A 14,282-nucleotide genomic window follows, 5' to 3' on the forward strand; every position below is an offset into this window, starting at 1 on the left:
CTTCCTCCGGGGACCCTCAGAAGCAGGCGTTGACGATTTTTGGGACGCTCCGTCAGATGAATCCTCCTCCTCCTCCTCCTCCTCCCTCCCTGTGTCTGGTGCTGGTCTACGCCTGGTGGCACAGGGAGGGTTGCCCATGCTTTGGGCGATCTGACGGAGTGATTGGCTCATGTCCCTGTGCACCGCCAGGAGCTCGGCCAGTCTTGCCTCCATCCGTCCTTGGTGTTGTTGATGACTGGCATGATGCTCGACCTGCAGGTTCTTTATCTCATCGAGGGTCCCCTGCATCTCTGAGAGTCTCGACACGACCTGGTTGATGCCTCTGGTGTCACGCTGGTATGTGTCCAGGATGTTGCGTATGTGTGACATACCGGTGTCCTGAGCTGGCTGGTCAGGTTCGCGCCTCTGCCTGCCTCCACTCCCACCACCCATGCCCACTTGAGCCTGGTCTGCCCTTGTGGGCACATCAGGTCTACGGGACCCCTGAGGGATGGCATTTGCAGGGTTGCGTGCCTCCTCCTGGGTGCCTGGAGAACCTTGTCCCTCCTGGTCAGACTGGCTCTGTTGTTCAGTGCCAGCAGGGCTCCTGGGTGTGTCCTGGGATGTGGCAGGAATGGGGGGGGGTGGTTGGCACAGATGTACCTGACGCAGGTGCTGCAGGGGCTTGGGCACCAGAGGGTCCAGGTTGGTCAGGGTCATCCACGGAGTGGTGAGAGTCGTCGCTGCCGGTGGGATTATCTTCACGCGGAGCCTGGGACTGTGATTCTTCCCCCCAGTGTTGGGGGGAGATCGACGACGTTGCCCTGTGTGTGAGAGAGAGACAATGTTAATGGTGTTTCATGCGACATCTATGTTTCATACATATTCAAGTTGACACAGTTCCTCCAGGTAGTTGGATGTGCCTAGCATTCCTCTCAATGTCCACTTGGGGATGGTATGTTGCGGGGGACAGATTGGGATGTTCTCCTGAGTGTTTGACCTGTAGATTGTTGGCTATGATGCTTATTTGGCTATGGATTGGACTTGTTGTGTCACATGTCCATTGTGGGAGTGTGTAAATCCGTTGCCTGCCCCGGGGGTGTGTGCTTGTGTTAGGAGGAGGTGTGACCGGGCCTGCTGTTGTGTGTAGTGTGAGTTGTCATTGGGTCTCCCAGGTGATGTGTCTGTCCCCTCATGGTGCATGCTGGCATGACAGTGAGTGTGAGTTCCTGTGCTAGATACCTGTGCTTGTGGAGTTGGTGTTTGAGTGTACAGTGGTCCCAGGAGGGCCTTGTGCTGCATACAGCAGGGCCAAGTGTCAGCTACCTTGTCAGTACTTTGCCAGTCCCTGTGCATTGTGCATGGGTATGTACCTATGCCATATGGGCTGAGGGCATTGGTGTCTGCGTCTCATTTTCACAATGTGTTGTGTGGGGCCCACCCTCCCAGCCTCCCGGACATCCACTCTTGTGTTTGTGGTTGTTGTAGCCTTGGACATGGCCTTGCCTTGATTTGTGAAGGGTGCATGGAGATGTTAGTGGCATGAGCGTGGTTTTTGAGTGTGGTTGTGTGCGGTGAGTGCTTGGGGGAAGTTGCGTGCATTTGGTGTATATGTGGTGTGGACCCCATTGCCCCCATGTTACGTAAGTTGTTTGTGTACTCACCAGGCTCTGCGACTCCTTTGACTCCGTGTACTCCCACCGGCGGTAGCAGGGCCATCACCTTCTCCTCCCAGGGATGGTAGTGTACCGGTCTGCGGGGCGGCCCGCCTCCAGTGATGTTACTCTGGGCATATTCTTCGTTCATTTTCCTCTTGACCGCCCTGCGCAGATCGTACCACCTGGCTTGGCATTCATGCCTGGTCCTTCGGATGGGCGCAACAGCATTCACCTTATCGACAATCCTCTGCCACATGGCAGATTTTTCAGCTATGCTGGTCTGTCTCACCAACGTTCCAAACAGCTGTGGCTCGACTTTGATGACTTCGTTGACAAGGAGGTCCAGCTCCGCCGTTGTGAACTTTGGATTCTTGTCTGTGGGCATGGTGTGGGGTGTGGGTGTGGGTGTGGATGGTTGTGGGTGTGTGGGTGTGAATGTGACAGTGTATGTGTGAATGTGAAGAGGGGGATGTTTGTGAACGAGGTTGTGTGAAGGTGTGTGAGTGAAGGTGTAGTGAAGGTATCAGTAATGTAGAGTTGTTTCTCTGTGGGGTCTGGCAGCAGTGGGTCTGTTGCAAAGGCTCATGGGTTGTGTGTGTGGGCCCTTTTTATTGGTCCATTTTTGGGTGTGGCTGTGTTTGAATTTTGGTGGGTGTGTTATAAGAGGTGGTTGTGATTTAGGGCCTCTGTTTGCCTGTTTGGATGTGCCAGGTCAGTCATTGAGATGTATTTTGTCATGTAGACGTGTTTTGTGGTGTTGTGCGAGTCGAATTGACCCTCCTTGTGCTGTTTTACAGTGTCCTGGTTCTGTAAGAGTCTTTTTTGCGTAGGTACGGTCCGTACATACGCGATGCTGGGTGAGGGTGCTGGGGTACGGTGTTGGAGTGCGGCGCGTACATGCGGTGGGGGTACGGTGCGTACACGTGCGGGCCTGGGGTATGGCGCGTACATGCGGAGGTATGGCGCGTACATGCGGGGGTAAGGCACTTACATAGGGGGTACGGCGCGTACAGGTGTGGGCCTGGGGTACGGCGCGTACATGCGGAGGTAAGGCGCGTACATGCGGGGGTAAGGCGCGTACATGTGGGGGTACGGCGCGTACAGGTGCGGGCCTGGGGTACGGCGCGTACATGTGGAGGTACGGCACGTTCATGCGGGGGTACGGTGCGTACATGGGGGGAAGGCGCGTACATGGGGGGTACGGCGCGTACATGGGGGGTACGACACGTACAGGTGCGGGGCTGGGGTACAGTGCGTACAGGGGGGGTATGGCGCGTACATGCGGGGGTACGGCGTGTACATGGGGGGAAAGGCACGTACATGGGGGGTACGGCGCGTACATGTGCGGGGCTGGGGTACAGTGCGGACAGGGGGGGTACGGCACGTACATGGGGGGTACGGCGCGTACATGGGGGGTACGGCGCGTACAGTTGCGGGGCTGGGGTACAGTGCGGACAGGGTGGTGTACGGTGCTGACATATTGGGGGTGGGGGGCTGTACAGCTCGTACACGGGCATAAGTTTACCCGTGTACATGTGTGCTACTGCGTTGGCTCCGTACGGGCCATTTTACGTGCGATTGTGTATTCAGACGAACGGTCGGGACCGTACTTGCGCGTTCGGACTTGTGTTTTACGATTTGCACGTAAAAATGTCCGGCTCACTCTCGTACACTTTTCCCGACGATATTCGGACGTAAAAACTTTCCGACGCCCTCTCGTACACTTTTCCTGACGCTATTCGTAGTTATTTTTTACGTACGAATCGTACTTGGCCGTTTGTACGGTACTTGTACGACTCGTACGTAAAAAAATACGGATACGGGTCGTACGCAAATTATTTTTAACGGATCGGAATCGGCACCTTTATTTACTGTTATAGTTAATGTAGTGCAAAATATTTACAAAGAAATATTAATTTAAATATTTTTATTTATTATATATATATTTAATTGTATATTTATATGACAGGTTTATGTATATATATGTATTTATAATTTTTATTATGTTTCTAACATTTTATAATAAAATAAAATAATTATTTATTGATATCTTTAAGTTAATATATATCTATTTTTTTAAAAATATGTATGTTTTTTAATGTTATATTTATTATTTACCATTTTTAACATTTTTAAAAAATTCTAACTATGTTTTTATTAATTCTATTTAGTAATTAGTTAATTTTATATTATTTTTAAGACATTTAAAAAATAACAATATTTTATACAACGATATATATAGAACAATGATATTTTGGTTTAGATATTTTTGTACTTACCTTTTTAAAGATAGGATGTCGATATTCTTTCCATTGATATTCTAGACTCGATAATCTGATATTTGGTCCGTCGATATTCTGTCAGTGATCCAGCCAGACTATCTCACCTCTGCCAGGGTGGCATGTTATGGGCTACTCAAATGGGTTTCTTAAGAACAACCCCTCCTTTAATCTCATCTATATCTGATCACAAAATGTCAAAGGCTCCATCCTCACTGTGTGAAGGGGTGGCCCCATTATGATTTGGAATTCATCATTTTCCTGCACTTTCTATGGTGGAATCAGCACTCTTGCCGATGACAACGAGGATACAGACCTCTAACCCCTACCAGCTGAGGTTGAAACTGTGGAAGACTTTGTCCCCCAACTCCTACTTCCAGTTGTTCTGTCTCCTGTCAGGCCGTCATGATCTGCCTTCCACTCCCTGCCAACCATACAGTGTCCGTGGCCCAGTGGCCACATCTAATCACCTGACCTCCTAAAATCCTCATTACATACCATGATACACACACATCTATTCCTAGTTTGGTGGTGAGTGTGTATCATCATCACCATAATGCATCCTTGGCGCACCAACAGTGACAGCTATTCCCTGCTGGCCCACGACGGAGCAGAGCAGCAACAAGGGCAAGGTCTTCCGAGTCCCTGGCAGACACCAGCAGCTTCCCAAATGGAAAAGCCTGCTCCTGCTATGCTACAAAGAATATGTGGACCAGCTTGTTGACGGTCACTAAGCGTAGTTGAATAAAATGATTTTCTATTTAGTTCACCGGTATGTCGGTGCCAGTGTTACCCAGATAGTACAGTGTAGGAGGGGGTACAAAAGAATAGTTAAAATACTTCATTCATTTACTTAACAACATGTGGGTGAGTATAAATGGCGTTCGTAAATAGCCTTAACCAGCGATATTCAAAATAAATTTGTCATTAAAGATCTGTTACAAGTATCAAGGAGGAACACAAATTGATATTCGATAAAGTGAATTGCAGTAAGGGTAGCGTTGACCAAGGAGATATTTTCCACATTTAGAAATAAGATGGGCAAATTTTTCTGAAGCTCCAAAATCTGCCCGGGCACATTTCCTGAAATTGTACTGCACCGACCTCAATCTTGACAGCATCCAGCAAAGAATTCAATCCAGATAACAATATAAACCTGTAGTGTAGGACACACTCCAGGAAACTGTGGGTGTAGAGAAGAGACGTTTATTTGTACTCCATAACGCAGCACTAGGAGGCAACTGCCAACCTGGAGAGGAACATTCTATGAGCTGAGCATGGAACACAAACCATCATGTGTTCCACCACTGGCTCACAAACACTTAGCAGATTACTACAACATCTCCCTTTTTCCCAACCACAACGAAAGTAAAGAAACATTGTTGAACATAAAAAGTTGACATGTTAAAAAGAATGAACCAAAAGAAACTAATTGGACCATATGTTGCAAAAATGAAACAAAAACAATGCAATTTTCATCCACCTGTATATAACACAATAATGCATGGGAAATACAGTAGGCTTATCGGTATCTTAATGGATTTCTGATGATACACTTTTGGCTCATACCATTTCAAGAAGGAACCATATACCTCTGACACAACACACTCTCACCACATCCGTCAACTGCATCTCCGTGTTTGACCTTCCAAGCCCTTGAACTATTCCACCACTGATTACCCTTCACCTTGATGGAATGACCGCTCACAGCTTAAACTTGTACTGGCTCCCTGAATCTAGATTACACTTTGGGGACATGAGAAGGTTCCTTTATGCAAAGCCAATCTCTTTTCATGATAGCATTACCGTGACTACTCCCACCATTTTTCAAAATTTTGTTTTGTCTTACTTTGTGCTAACTTTACGGAAGGACGAATACACTTGTCTATGTCCCATTCATGAGCAGAACCAGACTTGTTTTCTTTCAGCCATGTAGGGAAAAAAAAACACTGGCAGAGACACGACCTCTCATAATCTCAAATAGTGTCTTGTTCGGAATAGCATTGGGACTGGTACGATAGGCAAAAAAGCATTTCTTCCACCGCATCGGGCACATCGACACCGCTTTTGACTGCCCATTGGATGCACTCTACAAAAATTCTATTCATCCTCTCAACCAAACCATTGGCTTGAGGATGACACAACGCCACCCTTTTGTGTGTAATACCAGCTTTAGTCAGGAATTCCCTCATCTCCCTAGAGACAAATTGCACCCCATTGTCAGAGACCAACTCTTTAGGTAAGCCTTCTCTCCGAAATATTTTGTTGAAAAAGGAAACAACAGCGCTAGTGTTCGGTTCTCTGACAAACTCCACCTCCCACCATTTGCAGTAGTAGTCCACCAGAACTATGCCAAATTTGCATTTAGTTGGCAGAACAACAATAGGTCCAATAAAATCCACAGCAAGTTTGGACCAAGGTCTGTTCGGCAGCTCTACAAGATGTAAGGGGGGAGTTACAGTTTTAAGTGTCTTGTCACTAGTTGCACAGATGACACAATCTCTGACCATCTCTACAATTTCGCTGTCCATATTGGGCCACCAATACACAGAACGAATCCTTCTCTTAGTGACCGTTTATCCCAAATTACCTTCATGACCTGCTTGTCTAATACACCGTCTAAGAGAACCCGGGGAAACAAACTTATCACCCCTCATGATGAGATCATCATCTTCTAATATTAACTCTACTGAAACCTTGAAAAAAGGTTGGACACTGGGATGAAGAGTGGATTCCTTTGGCAATCCACACACCACATACTCTTTTATTTTTTAACCATATTTTATTGGCATTTATACATTGACAGTGCATACAATGCATACAATTGTACATATCTCGGTTCAGTCATTAATGTGCCTTCATCCATAACCCTTTCCCAACAAAACTATCCCCCCTCCCCCCTTGAGTTGCTTGCTAATAAGTGAAATGTGAAAGGTGTATGCGAAGAGGTGGTCGGGTTCTAGGGCCCTAATAAGCGACTATTGTCTCGCTGTTTCTCTCAGTTGTTTGGGGCTGGTTGCTCCTCTTGCTCGTCGCCCAGGCCCGGTGTTGCCTCCCTCGGGGTGTTTCCCTCACTGTCAGCGTCTGCGTCAGCTGCCACTAGTTCCCCAATATGGCTTTCTCCATCGTGCCTATTCCCTTGTTGGCATCCACACACCACATACTCAATACCTTTCTCAACAATTCGTCTTTGCCCATATTCTCCATCCATTGACCTCTATCAAATGCACTCTCCAAACACACATTCACTGCTGCTATAAGGCACTCTTGACCTTCCTCAACAGTTTCTACTTAAACACACTTAGAGGAGACCTTGATAAATAGTCTGCTCTGACGTTCTTCCCACCAGGAATGTTATCAACCTTGAAATTATATTGAAGAAATTTCGCACTGAGCCTCCCAATCCTTGGAGTTAAATCTCTAATAGCATCCCCACTGAGAATACCGAGTACAGGTTTGTGATCTGTCAAAATCTTAAATTTTCTTCCCCACACAAAACATTTGAAATGCTCCACTGCCCAACAACAAGAAAGCAATTATTTTCTATAACAGAATTTTTTTTCTAATTTTCTCGCAGAGCTCTTGAAGCAAAGCAAATAGTGTGTTCACATGAATTTACGTTTTGTGACAAAGTGGTTCCTAGACCACTATTACTAGCCTCCACAGTGAGAATGCAAACCATTTCAGGATCAAATGGTGCAAGAATCTTCTCAGACCCTATATCTACCTTCAATTTTTTCAAACTCTTCCTGACACACTTCATCCCACTTAAAAACGCTTTGTTTTATGAGTAGATTCCACAGATTATCTGTTTTGCTTGCAAAATTCTTATTGAACTTTGCAAAAAACTCACAAACCCCCAAAAATGATGATACTTGTTCTTTACTGCTGGGTGCCAGGGCTCCAACAATAGCCTCCACTAAACCAGGATAAGGCTCTACACCTTTTGAAGGAAACACATGCCCAAATATACTATTCGTGATTTTGCAAACTCAAATTTCTTTGTAATCACAACGACACCTGCTCATTCAACTCTTTCCAAAACAATGTACATATTGTCATCATGTTCCTGGATATTTCTTGCTGCAATCAAAATGTAATCTTGAAAGACAACTAAACTATCAATGCCCTTAAGAATCAACTCCATAATCTGTAGAAAAACTGACGCAGCAGATGCTAACCCAAAGAGCATCCTTTTAAACTGAAAAGTACCCATGGGCGAGACAAACGCAGTGAGGTGCCTGTCTGATTGATTCAGTTCCACCTGATGATAAGCGGATGCTAAATCAATTTGACTAAAAATGAAAGCACCTGCAAAACTGGACACAATGTCATCGATCCGAGGTAAAGGATGCGAATCGACCCAAATCACTTTGTTTAAATTTCGCAGGTCAATACAAATCCTAAGGTCCCCAGTTGTCTTTCTTGCAATGACCAATGGAGAAATCCATAGAGAGGATTCATTGGGTTCAATGACCCCTTGGATACACATCTTTTCCAGAATGTTAGCAAACTATTCCCTGATGCTAAACAACACAATTCTAAGTTTATGTTTAACAGGGGTAGCATTGTCCTGCACTTTGATCTTGTGTCTGCACCCACTAATCTTCCCTAATCCTGCATCAAAAGCTTTAGGAAACTTCACCATCCACTCGTTATTAGTGTCCAAACAACATTCTTTGACCAGCGACACCTGTACTTCTCTCCCCGGTCTCAAAGTTAAACCAAACAAACCTTGGTGATACCACTCTAAAATGTTAAGTCCCTTTTTAGCGACATACTCTTTACCCCAAATGGTATTCTCATTAAACTTGAGGGTAGACTCAAAATATCCGACCAACTCAATTCTCTTCCGATCATTTGTGACTGGACACCTGTCAGGAGGCAACAAAGCTTTGTTGTTCCATGTGCTCTTAAACAATTCTTCAGTAATTATGGTCATTTCAGCCCCTCAATCTAGAAGTAATTTCAGGGACTTCCCATCCACCTGAAAATAAGAATATGAGTCTCTACACTCACGTTCACACTCACCATGTAAAACGAAAACCATGTTCCTCGTTCCATTCATTAACCCTTCCATATCTTCACCTGATTCCTCAACTACTACATTACCTTTGTTCTTTTATGCTTGCCATATTTTCGCAAAATGACCAAGTCCCCAACAGCTCTTGCATGTTTCATTTTTTGCAAGGCAAGAATGATCATTAGGAAAATGTTGAGCATACCCACACCTAAAACAAATATTCTTTTGTTTAAAAAATGAAAACTTATTACTTCTATTAGTGTCAAATGTATTCTTCTGATCATGTAATTTAGTGTTGTTACCCTTGGCAGACCCCTGATCAAACGTTGCTTACACTCTCTTTATTAATTAATTCTCTCAAACTCTTTTGAGAAATTTCAAATCTTTTGACAATGTCTATTGTCTTATACATAGATGGGTTCTTGTAAGTAACTTTTCCTGCACTTTCTTGCCATAGCATCTAACCACAATTTGATCCCTAATCAATTTATCCATGAAACCTTCAAACTCAGTCAGCGACAAGCACACATAAAGTTGCCACATAGGAATCTATTGATTCCTCCTGGTGCTGCTCTCTTGTGAAAAACTTATGTCTATTGACAATTAGACTAGGTATTACATCAAACTGTTTCTCCAACTTTCGAACAGCCTCCTGATACTTGGCCAACTCTTCATCACTGTCAGAGGTTCTTTGACTTGAGGAAGATGTTCAAAAAAAGTTTGTCCCTCAAATCCATAAACTGTTTTCCAGAAAGAACCTTTTCCTTTCTGGAGAATAGTGATTACCTCCTACCACCTCTAAATACTTCATAAAAGCCCTATACCAAATCTTCCATTTGATTGGCGGCTCACCTGGGGATTGGAGAAATGGAGGGGAAGTATTTACAGATTGCATGTTAAAAGCAACCAAAAAAACCCAAACAACAAAAATAAAAAATAATTATTTAAATTACAGCCACAGATGCAAATGTAATTTCCCTGTGTAGACAATTTGTAATAAGCAGAATGCTTGTGTATACAATGTAATATTTTTTCCAAGAATAAATCTTGAGCACTGGTTAAAGTGTGCATGTCACTGTTGAAATAAAACCTCCAAAAAGTGCATGTGCAACTGGTGACTTAAATGAAGTGTGCGTTTCACTGTCTGAACCCGCAAAAATTAAAGCACTCTCAAATACACACTGGGCTATCAGCCCAGAAGATTGAAAAATCACTGTATCCAGCTCAATACTTGCTGTATCAAATAAGTGTACATATCACTGGAATTGTAATGAAACAGGAATGCACCGTAGTTGTTACTAAAACAAACAAGTGTGCATATCACTGTAATCATGGTGAAATAGGAATGCACTATATACCCTAGTATGCGTATCACTGCAATTGAGGTGAAACATGCATGCACTGTAACTCCTGGACTTACTCTGATGAACTTCGCTTATAAACAGAACCAGACGTAACACAGGAGCTCACAAAAACAATGATCTTTCACGTCTTGCGTGCTGACTTCACAACAGGACCTTCATTTGTTACAGGACATCGGTGTCAGCACATGCATTTGTGTTCAGTGATTCTTGTCACTTGTTCGAGGAAAGACGAGTCAGAGAACAGCAAAGGTGAGCTGGCTGGAGGCTATGTGCACGCCGCACGCAACACTTCACCAAATTCGGAAACCCCAACAAAAATGTTAGAAATTGAACAAAATACTGTGTTTCACTTTAAACACTAGTCTCTGCTTCCTGTGAACCAGCAATTCACAGGGCAGTGCACAACGCTCTCACCTCAGGTTTATACCGTACTGTACACACTCTCCAATGCACTTGACACACCAAAACAGCTGAGCTCATCCAAGGAATCTACAGGGTCCGTGAAATCCTCTCCTCGTCGCCAAAATTGTAGTGTGGAACACTCTCCAGGAAACTATGGGTGTACAGCAGAGAAGTTTATTTGTACTCCATAATGCAGCACAAGGAGGCAACTGCCAACCTGGAGAGGAACATTCTATGAGCTGCGCATGGAACACAGAACATCATGTGTTCCACCACTAGCTCACAAACACTTAGCAGATTACTACAAACCCATTCACTTGAAAAATTGATGGAAAACAATGCCTGCATGTCTGCGGCGACCATTTTGAAACTTCCGCATGGTATCTGAATGAATAATACAAAGAAAAAATAATTGGCAAAGCCAGTGGGACTGGCATGAACTTGCTGCTAATAAGTGTGCATTGGTGCCTATTTGAGTTTTTACACAGCCACAAATGCTGCTGGTGAAGAAGCTGCAGTTGTTTTTGCAGGATGTAGCGAATAGACCTAGGGTTGGAAACCCTCAACACTGAAATACCTTTTGTAGCTGTCTCTGGTTTAGCTCCCACTTGTGACATTGCTTGATGTCCCTGCTGAGGGAGTCGGCCTACTCGTTTTGGACTCCTGGTACATTTTGTACTTGCATTGATATCTTGTTGACTATCAGCCATTCCCAGATTTGTTCTGCTTGGGCTGAGAGGGCATGAGACCTTGTCCCACCTTGTCTCTGCAGATAAAACATGGTGGTGGTGGTGTTGTCCTTCCGGACAAGGATTGACGATCCCCTGATCCTTGGCAGGAAAGCCTGGAGACCCAGAAAAACTGCCTTTAATTCCAGTTAATTAATGTGACAAAATGCTTCATGAGCGAGCCATTTTCTGTGGATCTGCCAGTCTTGAAGGTGGGATCCCCACCCCTCCATGGAAGCACCCGACATCATCACCATCTTTGGTATTGTCGAGAGGAAGGACAGACCTTGAGAAAGGTTGTCTTTGACTGTACACCAGAACATCGCTGAGGACATTTCTGAGGTTACTGAAATTACATAGTCGAAAGAGCCTCGAAATTGAGACGACTGTGCATCTTGCTGCTCCTGGAGAGGTCTCAGTCATAGGTGGCAGTTTGGGATCAATGGGATGCCGGATGGCATCGTCCTTAGCATTGATCTGTGTGTCTTTATAGAAACGCACTTGTTTGAAGATAGAGACTGTGTTAACCTCTGTAGGCATAAAATCATCTCTGCTGTGGGAAAAGCCTTTGAGGGTGGTAACCAGGGTTGCTCCTAGAAACAGCAGCAACCTGGAATGGGATGAGAGAAGACTTCTCCCTGTTGAGTTTGAGACCATGGGAGTAAAATAGCTGTAGACAGGCATCCATAGATCTTTTGGTGGCTTGGAAGGATGGGGCCTTGACCAACCAGTCCAGGTAAGGGAATACCTTGTGACCAGTTCTTTGGAGAAAGGCCACCACTGACGCCAAGCACTTGGTGAAAACTCTGGGTGCTGAATTTAGCCCGAAGGGCAACACCCTGAATTGGTAATGGCACCCTGCCACCTCGAACCTTAGAACACTTTGGTCCTTTGGATGTATGGGTATGTGAAAGTATGCATCCAGAAGATCGAGAGAGGACATATTATCACCTGCATCCATGAGAAGCAACATCTCCTGGAGCAACAGCTGAAAGGGGCTCTGTATATTGGAAACAATAGGGTCTGCCAACAGCTTGCTGTCAAGCTATATTTAATAAATAACTGAATGCGGAAACAAAGCTGGCCCTGTATTTGGGCACTCATGCGTCAAAATATGCCTTCTGCCACTGTTGTCTTCTGCTACCACCTAACTTCTTACATTCGACTCCCTCATCTCCTGGTTTACTACCTCAGCCCCAATCTGCCTGCCTGGCAATGCCATTTAGCACTAAACTATCACTATCAGACTTCTGCCATCAGACTGCTTAGGCAACAGCTACACTTCAGCTATTTGTTATTTCCTGCAATGAGGTTATAATTTCACATGATGGACAATCACACATTGTTCCCACATGGATTGCAACCCATGTGCAACAACTTCTCTTCTTATACTCACCTTGCATCTGTGCTCTGCTGGGGGACCATGGTTGCAGCATTAGTGCTCAGCTTCTTATGTAAGATGCAAATGATACATAAATGCCTCCCTAAATGATATTGTTATGGTTTTTATTAACTTAAACAATAAAGTATTAAATTGAATTGCCTCCCTAAATCATCAAGCAGAACAATAACTACCATAAATATCCAACCACACACCATTTGGAATAGAATTCACAGTCTTATAGTATCTGTGAGAGGCAAGGGTGGGGACGAAGTAAGTACTACCCAAAGCATTCCCGCTCACACACTATTTCCTCACTGGGAGAGGTATCCTGACTAGACCAATTTCACCTACTTTAGCTCCATCTTAATGATTCTGATCCGTTATATTTCAATGGTTCATGCAATTTTCCTCCGGCTGTTGTCCTAAACCAACACTTAATGACAACATCAATTGCTGAGTGGAGGGTTCTCTTTCTCCTTCTAGCATCAGTTGTTTTTCACTTTTATCAGCCAAGGTGCTGGTTGGTGATCATTCTGAAGCTGCAGGGCTTACATCTTTCGTGGTCACCCAAACCGCATACACACAGATGTGGTGCTACAGAGTGCACTTTCATGAAAACTCTGAAAACGTTCTGCATGGCCTTTCCATGACAGTTTGCTGTTTGACCCCAACTCAAATGTTTTTTTTCAAGGTTCTATGAAGCGTTCTCCCTCACCATTGCCCTTTGCCCAAAGTTTCAATGACCGGTCTCTCCAAGAAGGATGAGTTCCAAAAGGCGCTGTGGGCCTGGTTTGAAGCAAGGAGCACCCCTGAGCATGTAGAGGGGGCAGATAATGTAGATGAGCAGCTAGAGGGGCCATTGGGTCCAGGAGAGAGGAGAGCAGTCTCCCCAACAGGTAGCAGTGTTTCTGCCAGAGGCCTGTCCCCAGAAGAGCTGGCGGACAGGAAAGAAAACAGGATGCATGAGATGGAGCTGGCCAAGCTCAAGTTGGGTGGGCAATTGGAGTTAGAAAATAGAAAATTAGCCCTAGAGGAAAAGAGAATGCAGTTGGATCATGAGAAAAGTTTGAGGGAGTTGGAATTGAAAGCCAGGAGCTTAGAGATTGCTCCCTCTGGTGGCAGCACACCATCATTGCCTGTTGAATCTAGAGTGCATATTCCCAAGGATGTGGTAAAAGAATTATACAAGAATGATGATATTGGGCAGTGGTTCAAGGCCTAATAGGTAGCCTTGTCTTCCCACTGGGTCCCTGAGAAGGATTGGGGAGCGGGGTTGTGGGGGCGGTTCCTTAGTGAAGGGGGGGGACGACACTGTTAGACTTTATCACCACATGAAATATGCATTAATGTCCAGGTATGGTTTAACTCCTGAATTATATAGACAAAAGTTCAGGGGTTGCAAGAAGATTGAGAACAGTATCTGGGTGGAATATGTCACTTTTTTTCTGCAGAGCATTGGATGGTT

Source organism: Triturus cristatus, chromosome 9 (genome assembly GCF_964204655.1).
Source record: "Triturus cristatus chromosome 9, aTriCri1.1, whole genome shotgun sequence".
NCBI classification, from domain to species: Eukaryota; Metazoa; Chordata; class Amphibia; order Caudata; family Salamandridae; genus Triturus; species Triturus cristatus.